The sequence below is a fragment of the Fukomys damarensis genome, unplaced genomic scaffold, assembly GCF_012274545.1.
Source record: "Fukomys damarensis isolate Sample0158 unplaced genomic scaffold, DMR_v1.0_HiC HiC_scaffold_22, whole genome shotgun sequence".
Taxonomy (NCBI): domain Eukaryota; kingdom Metazoa; phylum Chordata; class Mammalia; order Rodentia; family Bathyergidae; genus Fukomys; species Fukomys damarensis.
Window position 1 is genome coordinate 1,533,522 of NW_022900934.1, and position 13,571 is coordinate 1,547,092.

A 13,571-nucleotide genomic window follows, 5' to 3' on the forward strand; every position below is an offset into this window, starting at 1 on the left:
ATATTTTTTTTTTTTTTTTTTTTTTTTTTTTTTTTTTTTTTTTTTTTTTTTTTTTGTACTGGGGATCTAACTCAGGACTTTGTCCTTGCAAGGCAGGTGTGGTGCCATTGAGCTAAATCTCCACACCTAGCTTCCTTTTAATGCTAACCTTTTCAGTAACTATCCTCTCTTTGTCCCAACTTCACAGGCACTTCCTTTATAATAAAACTGAAAACTTGTTAAGTCATTTAACTCTGCCATTTCCTCTTTATTCTCATAGTAGATCTGGCTAAAAGCAGCCAGCAGTACCCATGCCACAGCCTGAATATTGGGCTGCCTTGAGATTTATTCCAACAAATGAGTCCATCCCTTTAATCTCAGTCTCCTGCAAAATACTGGGACACTAGGCAAAATATAGACAAATGTTCCACACAAACATAACACACATAGCCTCTAGTCCAACAATCAAAGGAGTCTGTGTTCCCACCTGAAACCTTATGACCCTGGCCTTAAGTGTCCACATTCTTATCCCATGACTATATGAGGTAAGTCACAAGACTTACATGAGTTAAGCAGCAGGAAGACTTGTGTGAGGTGGGTCCCAGGCTCTGTGTGAGGTAGATCTCAGGTCCTATGTAAGGTGAGTCTGAGGTCCTATGTGTTGTGAGTCCTAGAACTTCTGTGAGATGAGTCCCAGATGCTGTGTGAGATGGGTCCCAGGACTTATGTAAAGTGGGTTGCAGGTCTTGCATGAGGTGAGTCCCAGGAACTATGTGAGGTGGGTTCTATGACTTATGTGAGGAAGTGCAAGAGAACTTGTGTGAAATGGGTTCCAGGATCTGGATGAGATATGTCCTAGTTCCTGGGTAAGATGGGTCCCAGGTCCTATGTGAGAGAGGAATCTCTAGTGCTGAGTTAAGTTTCCAGGACCAGTGTGAAGGAGTCCCCGAGGGCCTGTGTGATGGAGTCCCAGAAGTATATTCTAGGAGGATCTATGACTGACCATTCATGAAGGAGATGGTCCTTCGACACCTCTAGGAGAAGGTGGGTGATTGAGGAGCCAGCTCATCACCTCTGGGCACTCTCCTGCACCTGCTGGATCCCACAGGGAGCTCCTTAGCAGCTGGCTTGGGGCTGCCCTGATGCAGGCCAGCTGCCTTCCACAGTGTGGTTCCAGGATCCAAAGGGTCCTCCTGGTGTCTGCCCCTCAGTACAGGCCCTGCTCCAAGTAAGTGATGGCAGGAAAAGAACACAGAGCAGTGCCTCCTTCCTAGGCCCCCTGCCACCCTGCTCAAGGCTGAATTCTGGCTCTCGTCCTTGCTCCCCAAAAACGAGATGCCTGAACCCACCAGCCACTCCATGAGTAAGAGAGACAGAGAGAAAGCTCTGAGGGTGACACTGCCAGGCCTGTGTCCCTTGTTGCACCTATGGGGCTGGGGCTGGGGCTTCCTAAGGGGGACACTGGGGTGGGTCCCCGGCAGCAGCAAATGCCCCAGGGTCACAGCAGGCAGATGAGGACTTTTTCTAATTTTTCTTCTTTAGTGATGTTGAGGATCAATCCTGGGCCTCACACAAACTAGGCAAGTCCTGTACCTCTGGGTGACATCCCAGTCCTTTCTAAAGATTGTGAACCAAACACAGAAATCCCTCTGTACCAGGTCCCTCTGGGCTCTGAACTCTGGCTGGGACCCAATCAGCTCTGGAGCAGAATCTCCATCAGCAGTCCCAAGGGCGTAGTGGGGCACCGGAGTTGGGGAGAAGCTCCCAGGGGCCGGGGCTGCCAGCCAGAAGCCCACTACCTCCTTAGGTGCCAAGCAGAGGTCATCCGTGAGCCCTGGACTGGACACCATGAGACACAGCTTGAGGACCCAAGTTTAGACAATTTGAGAACGGCATTGCCCACGAGGGATGGGAGTGGTCATCAGCCTGAATGTGGGGCCCACTGGCCCCTCTTGCTGCCCTTGAGGGTGGAGGCAGTGAGGGGAAGACGCTCGGGCCCAGACATCAGAGCCGTAGGATTTCCTCTGCCTGTCCGGCAAGGTCCCTCCTGACAGCAACAGGATCACAGAAGTGTAGGGTTCTGCAAGCCCCTCGCCCGCCTGGCTGCAGAAGGATTGGGGTGGGGACAACTGGCCCCACCCCAAGCCTTGAGTCCAGTGTCTTTTCAGGGTCCCTGAGCCTGGAGCCCAGATCCCTACTTCTAAAAACAGTTGCCAGGCAGTTAAGGAGAGAACTAATGAGTTTCTCTGAAGATTTTAAACTCAACACAGAAAATCCTTAATACCATGGTCTCCTTCAACCAGCAGCACTTGCTGAGCATGGGGTATTCTGGGAAAAGATTCAGGACCCTGCAGACAGCCACCACCAGCCTTCCTGGCTGGGACCTGAGGTCCTACACTTCCTGCTTACACTTCCCCTCCCTCACTCAAGTTCTGAGCAGCTTACCCCAGTGATCTGAGACCAGAGCCTGGAAGAATCCAGCCACTTAAGAGCCAAATCATCCTTGTTTATTTTATGAATGAGAGGGGAAGTTAAGTACTCAAATAAAGTCCTCCATCTGCACACGGCAAGGAGACACCCAGGCGGCCTTCCCTGCAGGAGACCTGGAGGGCTCACAGGCAGGCCTGAGGGGCCGTGGGTACAGAAGACAGCCCCCCAAGCCCAGAGCTCAGGGCCAGGACAGAAGCCCACCAGCCCAGAGGAGGCCACCAAAGGCCCCTGACAGGCATGGCAGGCAGGGGTCTCCAGGACTTTGGCAGCACTCAGCAGGCTGGGGAATAGTTCGGGCCATGGCCACCCTCTTGTCCTCTTCCATGTCCTGGGACATCTGTATGAGGACCATGTGGGGCTCCGACCCCAGAGAAGTAAGGGGCCAAACCCACAACCTTCCTCTCTTCTGCTCCCCCCAGCCCCAGCAAAGGCCCACCAGAGCAGCTTAGTCCTGGAAGAGGAGGAACGGGATCCTCACAGGGGGTAGGCCTGGGGGCCCTGGGGACAGATCCTCAGGACGCTCTTGGCCATCTCAGTTTGCCCCTGGCTTCCCTGCTCCATGGCTCCCACTGCAGCCCCCACTCAGCTGGCTCCTGTGGGAAGAGAGGTCCCTGACATCTTCTGGGCCCCTCCTCAGCGCAGAGCACACAGCAGAGGCTCAGGGTGGGCCAGCGCTGCTGGGTCAGTGCTGCCTCCAAGGGAGCTGATTGCCCCACAGCATTGGGGCCACTCAAGGCTCCAAAGGGGCTGGGCACAGCTGCTTCAAGACCCAGCCCCACTCAATGGGGCTCCTTAGCCAAGACTGATTAGCAGCACCCCGCCAGAGAGACAATGGTCTCCAAAAATACCCTAAAGGAGGGCTGGGTTTGCCAGTAACATCTGTAAGTTCTGTCCGGGGGAAGTTATAAATACTAAATAATGTTAATTCAGAGTCATTCGTCATCTGGGGACAGCTGTGTCCTTTGTGGGGACAAGGGATGTTTTTCCAGATTTGTAATTTATTGCTCTTTACAGTTGAATGCAGCTACAGGCACAAAAAGAAAAATCTAAACAGTTTCCCTGGAGCCACCAAGGGCATCCCTGGTGACCAAGAGCAAGGCCGGCCACCCAGGCCACTGCTGTCAGGACCACCAGGAGATACTCTAGGCCATGACAGTGAAGCTTCTAGAGCTTTCATGGTACCGCCTGCTGCGGCGTACTGTACTTCAGCTCTCCTCCATGCCTCTAGGACCGCAGGGCCTATAGTGAGTTCAAGGCCAGCTGCCACAGAAACACTGTGGCTCCCAGGGTCTCAGGAAGTTCACGCCTGTGGCCCGGACCTCCACCGCCTCCTCCACACAGACCTAGACCCTCCCCTCCCCTCCCCCTTCCTCAGCCTTGCATACTGTGTCTTCGGGGGCCCCTCTGCCCAGCCCCAGGGGCAGCATGCTCACCTGGGTCTGCTTGGCACCTCCACCCCTCGCCCAGAGCTCATCTCTCTCCCAACACCGGCTGAGCGGCCCTGCAGTTCCAGGGAGATGGACCCTGGATGGCGGTGCACTGCACCCACAGCCTGCGCAGCCTGGCACAGGGCAGGGGCTCCACGGAGCACAGTGGGAGTCAGGACCACGGGGCTCAGGGAGGGTTGCAGGTACTATGCAGGACACCCGGAGGAGCACCGGCCACTCCAGTGGTGTGAAGGTGTCTGGGAGCCAGGACAGCAAGGCCTCCTGCTCACCGCTAAAACCAGCTGCTGGAAGGCGTGACAGCGTCCAGGCAGGTGACCCGACGGTGCCCCTGCTTATCACCGAGAAAGGTGAAAGGTCACAGCTCCTTCAAGGAGCAATTAAAGCCATAAAGGGCCCCACCCCTCAGTGGGAGTCTCCAGCCACACCCAGATCTTCCCTGTCACCCAGTCTGGGGCCTTCCTGCCTCCTCTTTCCCCGCTCCTGACACTGGCTCCTGGGAGCCTTGGCCTGGAGTGTGCACACATGACCCTAGCTCCGGTCACCGAGCAGAGCCGCTGACTCAGGTAGAAAGGTGGAGGTGCTGATGAGCCCCACGGCACCTGTGCTCGCTCTGCCAGCAATCGCCATGGGGCTGCAGCAGGCCCCTGGACCCCTGTAAGCCTGCTTCCTTCTTTGAAAAGGGGGCCCTAGCAATAGCTTGGAGGAGAGGTAGGCAGGGCCTGGGGCCTCTGAGAAGAGTGGGGGTGTGAGTCTCAAGACCTGGGGAGCTGCCGGCGTGTTGGCGCACGCCTATGATTTCAGCACTAGGAAGGCTGAGGCAGGAGGATCACTGTGAGTTCAAGGCCAGCCTGAATTACAGAGTGAGACCCTGTCTCAAAAAAAAAAAGAGAGAGTAAAAGGCTTGGGCAGCACCCAGCCAAGCCTGATGTTGTGCCGGAAGAGAGGACTAGCCTGGCTTTCCCACAGGGGCAGCCAGAGGGCACCTTCACCGCCCAGATGAGTCCACACCCCTGCCCTCTTGGCTCGCGAAGGCCCCTCTCCCTCACCGCCTCACCTCATCTCTGTCGCTCTGCCTCTCTCTGACTCCCCAGCAGGCCCAGACCAGCATCTTGACACAGGAAGATCCACCTTCCACAAGTGCTGCCTGGTGCTCTCTCTGCAGGAGGAGGGTAGGGAGAGAGCCCTGCAGCCCCAGAGGCCCCATCACCCAAGGGGGACATACCCTGATTCCACCAGTGAGCCAGGCTGGAGACAGGAGGCCAAGACAGTGCCAGCCACAAGACCACACGGGCCTCAGAGCCCAGAACTCAGGCTATTTCCACCAGCTCTGGGGCAGGAAGAGTCACACCTGCCTGCCCTCGCTGCAACTCCTGCGGACAGCATGGGGGTTGGGGACCAGGAAGTCAGGTCCTGGGGGCCAGCTAGAACTGAGGAGTTTTCTACCCCAAGGAGCTGGAATGACTCTGCTGCAGCAAGAGGACAGAGCTGGCTTTGGTCCTAGTCTCATCAGAGGTCCATCTCCATTGTCCAGGCTCCACGTCTGCCCTCAGACTCTGAGTTACTGAACTGGGCAGCGGGGCTCAGGACTGAGCTTGGAGTCCCTGGGTGAGTCTGTGCCAGGGTTAGTCTGTCCCCTTAGTGTCCCCTAATGGTCATGGAGGCCCTTTCCCAGAGACAGGGGACTGTGCTGGTCTCCAGAACCAGGGCGGTGGCTCACAGTGGGTATTTGGTAGCCTGCTTTTGCGCCAGGATGGTTCTCTGGGGCCAGGCCAGACTGCAGAACCACCCTACATGCTGTGCCCAGCACAAAGCCAGCACTCAGCCCTGCTAGGGAAACTGGAAACTTAAGGGGCAGACAGCCCTGCGCATGCAGAGACTGCCAGCCTCCCGGGCACACTCTCTGGGCCCGTTCAGCCGCCAGAGCCGGGGTATGGTGTGGGGCCTTCTAGGGAAGCCACGCAGGTGCTGAGCCCCAATAGCAGGGAGATACCCACAGCCAGGGCGACTGCTCCCCAGGGTCAGTCGCTCCGTCAGTGAAGCCACGCAGGATCCCCAACTTTGCTGCTGGCCAAGGAGGGGTGGCCAGGTCTCAGGCCCTGGGCAGAGTGGTGAGGAGTTAATGACGTCAGGGACTTCTGCCACCTCTCAGGTATAACCCATTTTAAAGGGATCCAGTGTAAAGGTTCCAGAGAAAAGAAAAGCAGCCATAAACCAAAGGGCAGCATCTGGCTGAAGGAGGCTCAGGCCTCAGTGGCACCCGGGGGAGGAGCTGGAGGAGAGGGGAGCCACCATGGCCCCTAGGTCCTGGCAGGAGGGCCCCCCTCTTGGTATCTTTCTTCAACATCCTCAGCAAAGCTTCCTGAGTGGGCACCACACACCGGAACAGGTAGTGGACGCCAGGGTCCATCCTGAGCCAGACAGGCCCCAGAGCGCTGCCTCTGCGGCACAGGATGGAGCCTCAGTCACAATGGAGGGCTCTGGGGACCTCCCAGGCCTCGGATGTGGGACCTTTTTGGCTTCCTGGAGATTCTACAATATTAAAAAAGGAAAACAAGGGGAAAAAATGAGAACCAAGACCACCTTTCATGTAAAGGTACAAGATCCCAATAATGAATGTAACTGTACTGTATACCTAGAATGTACCAATAAACTCAATAAAAGAAAAAAAAGAAAGGAAAGCTTTTAAAATGGGTTAACATCAAGCATGCTGTACTCAAAATGTCTCAGATTCACCCTACACCCAGTATTTGGTTGGCACTGCCATGACCAGGACTGCTTGGGCACAGGGCACAGCCCTGAAAATACACATTGAAGCCCAAACCTCAGGGTGCCACAACGTGGCCAGATATGGGTCACCATCTATGCAGTTAGTTAAAGTGGGGTCGAGGCAGAACAGGGCGGGTCCCCATCCGGTGACAGTGTCCTGCAGGAAGGCCTAGGTGCTGACAGATGGGGTGCCACGTGGAGGAGGAGGAGGCAGAGGTCAGAGAGATGCATCTGTATAACCCAGAACCCCAGACCTCGCCAGTAGCCACAGAGCCGGAGACACCCAGGAGACTACACCAGGGCCTCAGACTCTGGTCCTCAGGGCAGGGACAGGCTGAGCTAGCATCTGCAGGAGGCAACGCAGCCTTGAGACCTGCGCACCACACTGCCTCACCCTTGGCACCATCTACCAGGTCAAAGACCTTCCTGCTCACCACACAGCCATGGACCAGTGCGGGCCTGGCCCCTCCTGACAGGGTCCTGAGTGCACAGCGGGCAGCGTCTTTGTCTCCTAACTCAGGGAAGAAGACCCCCACCCTGGTGCCCGGACATCAGCAGCAGCGATCTCCACCCACTCAGCATGGCCCCCAGTGACTCTGGTTGCAGCAGATACTGTGATCTGAAGGGTCCTTGTCACCTGCCTGCCTGTCAGAGGTCCACACCGCCTGGAAGAAATGAAACTCAAGCCCTGTGTGTGATTTCAAATGTGCTAGTGGCCACATTAAGGAAACAATGAGGAAAAATTATCACAATTACGGCATACTGTTTAACCCAGGGTACCCAAAATGCTACCTCAGTGTGTTGTCACTGTGGAAACAAAATGATGGGGTCCCTGCCACCCTTTGTTCGCACTGACCCACAGCTGGACCAGGCCCCGGGCTGCTGCGCTGCCAGAGACCCAGCTCCCAGGGTGGGACCCAGTCTCTCTCCTGCTCCATTTTCCAGCCCAAACTAAGGAGAAGACACGGATGATCGCCAGCATCTGCACGGGTGGGCAGAACCGCCTCCAAGCTGCCGGGTGGGGAGAGGGGTGCAGGGGAAGGAGCGCCCTGGCCCCTGCCCCGCCTGGCAGGCAGAAAGTGTGGCTTGGGAAAGGAGCAGGAGAGTGAGCACCTAAGGAGAGCACAAGGCCTTTTCCTCACACGGGGCCTGGTCAGCTCTGAGCAGGACAAGGCCTGTGGCTGGCAGAGCCCCCACGGTGATGGATGGGCTGGGTTTTCCATGCCGCCTTCCAGCCGGCACCCTAGAGCACCTCGGCCACCCAGGCAGGGTGAGGGTTGTGCCAGGCTGTGCTGCCAGGCCGAGGCGTCTGCTGATGCCCCTGGCCGGGAAGGGGCTGGTGAGAAGCCAGAGTTGGGGAGGGAGACACATTTTCCAATGCAAAGGCCGGGCCAGCGGCTAAGGGGAGCCCCGAGCCCCTCTTGGGCCTGCTCCAGGGCTGGCCGGGCTCTTGGGCTGGGCTCACCACCTGCACCCCTGCCACGCTCTGGGCTGGTGCTGGCTGGGGACCTGGTGGCGCAGGGTGAGGACCGATGAACGAAGGAAGAAGTTGAGCTGTCCGGGAAGGACACGCTATCCCCACGCTGAGCCAGCAAGTGCTGTGTGCAGAGCCCGCTCAGGCCCCAGGCCCTGGCCTCCTCAGCTCCTCCAGACCCCAGGGGTGAGGCCTGGGCAGATTCTGAACACTCACAGGCAGTGTGGCCGGGAGCAAGAACCCAGGCCAGACCCTCAGTTCAAATCCCAGCTCTGCCCAGCCTGGCTGTGTGGTCATAGGCAAATCACTACACCTCTGTGTACCTCTGCTCCAGCAGCCCTTGGGTGGGCAGAGGCACAGCAGAGTAAGGAGTGCGGGAGAAGGAAGGAGCTGAGTGTCAGATGAAAGTCCTCCTGCTTCTGCAGAGAAACACCCAGGAAGAGCTCAGGAGGCTGTGTTCCGAGGGCAATCTGCACTCACCCCTGCAGACCTATGTGAGTCGGGACCACTCAGCACCTCACCGGTCAGAGGCTGAGGCACAGACGGCCCTGGAAGGGCAGTCCCCTGGGACAGAGGAGCTGTTCCACTTGGCTCGTTTCCAGGAGTATGTGCCCTGTGTGCACGCCAGGGTAATTGAAGGCCGCCCAGGTGGGAGGAAGATGGGAAGGGATACACGGCACCCTCTCTGTGCTCACCGCCTGCTCCAGAACTGCCTGGTTAGGGTTAGGGCCCTCGAGACTCCAGCGTCGACAGCATGGCTCTGGGGGGCCCTGACTCACGTGGGGCACCCAGAATAAGGGAGCTGCCTCGCTACTGCCCAGTGCCTCCCTCCTGGAAATGGGCCGGTGGCTCTTCCCTCCACCTTCACCCTCCTGCACCTGTCTGGGTTCAGTTAATAAGCTAGCTCAGGCCAAAAGAGCCCCGCAAGAGGCAGCTAGGGATGTGTAGGAGTTCACCAGATGGAGAGCCGGACTGCTGGAGAGGTCCAGCCCCCACCTGGCCCTAGGTGAGGCCCTGGCCAGGTGTGACCCCTCCTCCTCTGTTTAGCCTCCCTTCCTGGGCACCTGCCAGCTGCCTTTCAATCTGGCAAGGATGGCAAGGCAGGTTAGAGCAGCTGTTATACCCTGTACCTTTGCTCACCTCTGGCCCCAGCTCTACCTAGAGCCAGCCACAGCCCTGCTCATCTCTGCCGCCCCAGAGCAGCCCCACTGTGCAGTCTGCATGGACCAGGGTTCACCTCAGCCTGAGCTCTGGGACTGTCCTGGGGGCCCGGGAAGATAGGGAAAGAAAGAAAGTAACTATTAATGAGAGAGAGAGAGAGACAGAGAGACAGAGAGAGAGAGACAGAGAGAGACAGAGAGAAATGTAATCCAGGTAGAAGGACTGGGCAGGAACTGTTTCTTTCCCTCTCTTGGCAGGTGTTTATGTCCCAGCACTTTGGATCTTAAACAGCAGATGCGCAGTCATTCGTGGGGCTATCTCCACGTCCTGGCGCTCCGTGCCCTACTCCTGCTCATCCCTACACACAGACTCTACCAGAGGACTGCGCAAGACAGCACTCACCGAGCCCTCCCACAGCTCTGGCTGGAATTTGCTGAGAGCAAAGGGTGCTCCCTGGGCCTTTCTCTGCATGGTAAGCCCCTCTGGCCTGGAACACCCTTATACCCAGGGCAGAGCCGGGAAGCCTGGCTGGCGGTGATCTGGACCTGGCCACACCCTGCAGGTCTGAACCCATGACCAGCTCTCTGTCCCCCGGGTCACATGCCCTGGAGCAAGTGACTTACCTCTCTGTGCCTCCGTGAGCTCACCCGGTAAATGGGCTTGACGAGAGTGCTGGCCTTGTGGGAAGCTGCCAGGACTCAGAGAGACAGTGGTGACAGGCTTTTCAGATGGCAGAGCTAAAGAGCCACTGTCCGCAGACAGGGAGAGAGGCCTGGGCAGGCCCGTCCAGGCCACCCTCACAGACTGTTTAACTGCAGCCGGCCCCAAGGAATCAAGGGCAGCTGGCTGGGCCTGCTGCACCTGCTCCACCCCTGCCTTGCTGGGAACCTGCAGGAGGAGTCCACCGTCCACCTATGCCAAGCCTCCTAACCTGAGCCCCAGGGCAAGAAGGGAAGGCACGGGCTGCCTCTTCCGGAGCCCCACCAAGACAAGGAGGGAAGGAGGGACAGTGGACCAGCAGAGTCCCAGAGGCAGCAGGGCAGGGAGGATCCCCAAAGGCAGAGAAGGACAGGGAATCGGCAGGGCTGGGGCTGTGCTCCAGGGACAGGGTTGTCCACAGGTGGGAATACTGCTGACTGCAGGACAGAGGGTAGAGCACTGGCCCCTGGTAGGGAGCACGCTAAGAACAGCACCTTCCCTGCCCCCAGAAGCACCAAACAGGTGGCTAAACACCGATTACAGGGGTTCCCAGAAGCCCCAGGGCTGCTGGTCCATCTGCTGTCCCACCTCCCACCACCACCCACAGCCCATCCAAATCACTCCCCTGAAGGCCACACCCAAGTGGCCTCAGAGGTTGGAGGTCACTGTCCCAGGAGACCTCTGCCTCCCAGCATGGCTGGGACCTCTGCCCTTGCCCAGGCTCCACCCACCATCCCATGTGCACTCTGGGCATGGTCAGCAGGGCTCTCAGGCTGGGCACAGAGAGACCTCTGGCCCCTGCCCACTGCCAGCCACTGAGGGGCAGGCTCTCCAGACCCTCCAGGCCACCAACGGACCCCAGTCTGGGCTCCTCCCCACTCCCTACAGCCTCCTCCCCAAAGAGCTGCTTTTATAAAATGATTGGCAAAGTGTTGGAAAGCACACCAAATGAGTAAACCTAACCTCAAAAGTTGTCCACCAGAGACAATACAACCATCTCCTCCCGGGCCCTGAGAGACCCCAAAGAACTCGCTCCCTGGGTCATCTCCACTGTCCCCACCAAAGGCAGTGGACCTGCCTCACACAGGGCCTCCTGGAGCCACTGGACTCTGAAAATAAGCTGTGCACCAGAGCAGTTTCCACAGCCAGGGGTTGTCCTGTGAACCTAATGGCCCCGCAGGACCAGGGCCTGGTGCGGTCACTTTTGTGAAAGGAGAATGTTCTGTCCTCTGGACAGGAGCCCAGCCTGAGGTGACAGCAACACTCCTCCCTCAGTAGCAAGCTGCTGTCCTTTTCGTTTTTCTTTTCAATACTGGGGGTTGAACCTAGGGCCTTTTTCATTGAGGTACGTCCTCGGCCCCTTTTTACTGTTTGAGACAGTCTTGCTATGTGGCTAAGTTGTCCAGGCTAATGTCAAACTTGCAGTCTTCCTGCCTCAGCCTCCTGGAGTCTGGGATCACAGGGGTGTGGTACTGTGCCCAGCTGGAGCTGTTGTCTTAGGGCAGATCAAATCCCCAGCCCAGCAGTATGTCCACCCCCGTACCCCAATTTGCCAAAGCTGAGCTGACACCTTCCAGCACAGATCTGCTGTCCGTGGAGGCAGGGAGGAAGCACGCTCACTGGCACTGCCATCCGCTGGCCAGGAGAAGCATAGAGCTGAAGGCGGTTTTGAGGGCCAGAGCACCGACACAAACCACCCCTCCACCGCGGAGCCTCTGCTGAGGACGCTGATTCCGGCCCTGCTCCAGTGCATGACAGGGGAGGCCTGGACCAAGATGGGATCCGGGAGGGCATGAGCTGCACCAGAGGGTTTCGGGTGGGGCGGGGACTGGGCACCGGCACCCCAGCGCTCAGCCATGACTCTAGACACTTGGCAACAGAATCACCAAGTCCCTCCCAGGTGAGGCAGCTCTGAACCCCAAGAGCAGCTCCCAAGAGAAGGTGTAAGCCTAGGTGTGGGCTGCGGGGACACAGGGTGCACCGGAGGGGGCACAGGTACAGGCGTGGAGGCAGAGTTTCATACCACTGGGACGCCGGTGTGGGCCACTGCAGGAACAGATGTGGGCTACTGGAGACACAGGTGTGTGTGGCTGGAGAGACACGTGTGGGCATACAGGGCACAGATGTGTACTTTGGGGACACACGTGTAGACTACTGGAGATACAGGTGTGTGGTTCTCAGGACATGGTGCAGGTTGCTGGAGGCACGCACATGTGTGGGGTATGGGGGACAAGGTGTGGGCCATGGGAACATACACAGCTATGGGGAACTGCAGGCCCAAGCCGGGGCGAGACCTTCCTGGTGTGCCCTGGTAAAGTGTTGTTCAGGGCACCGTGTGGCCACCAGGCTCACCGTGCTGGGCTCACTCTGCTCCCCCGGGCTGGTTGAGTACCTGCTTGGTGGTCATACAGAGCTGGGGTGGGGAGCTGGCCCGCGCAGGATCTCGGGGGTCACCCACAGCTCCCACAACAGGAACAAGAATTCAGAGCCAGGGTGGCGGGCTCAGGCAGCCAGGGACAAGAGCTGGGCCTCTGCAGAGATGTGGGAAACATGGGCCTGGAGCCGTTGCCGTAAGACACAGAGCACACAGGAAGAATTCTGCATCTCACGCCTGCTCACTCCCCCCAAATATTTATTAAGCACCTATTGTGGCTTCCCAGGGTTGGGGCAGCAAAGTTCTGCAGACCAGGTGGCCGACAGCTGAAACGTACTCTCCCAACATCTCGGGGTGAGGTGGCTCCTGCCCTCCCAGCTCCAGCCAATTGCTGGCCAATGCTCTGTGCCCCTTGGCAGAGGACCGGTGCGTGGACCGTCACTTAGTCCCTGCCTCCTCCATCACGTGTTCCTCAGTGGTTGCCCTCAGTGGCACGTTCTGTAAGATGTGGTCACATCAAATCGGAACAACGTCTTAACTTGAAACCATCCACAAAGACCTCATTTCTAAATAAGGCCACATCCTCAGAGGCCAGGAGAGAGGGCTTTGGAGGATACGAATCAACCCATTACCCGTGCCAGTCCCATCCTGGGGTCCAAGGAGGCCAGACTCCTGCTACCCTGGAGCAGGCAGCTAGGTGGAAATGAGAGCAGAGCTTCAAGAAGCACAACAGAGACACTTGGAGCTGCGTGTGCAAAGTCCCTGAGGCAGGAGACCAATAGGGCGAGGGTGGGTGGGGGAGAGTGAGAGGACCAATGGGTGTGAGGGTGAACACAGAGAGAGGCCTTGTGGTCTCTGGACCTTGTCTCCCAGTCCAGTGGTCGCCACAGCAGACTCAGAGGAGGCGATGGACATGATTTTCCATTTCAGCAGGGCCTCTCTTCGATCAGACTGCAAGTGATGAGAAATCGGGGGACCTGAGCCTCGGAACTGACGTGGCTCCAGGGACTTCCGAGCAGAGATCTCGGAGAAGCCCAGCACAGAGCACACGTGTGTGGGGGGAGCGGAGTGTGTGGCCACCGGATGCCTGTGAGCCCACAGTCACCGCCCTGCAGAGGGTTCCTCGGAGCAAAAGCGGCGAGGGAGCCCAAGCCCCACCCGTGTTTGGGCCTCCCTCCTC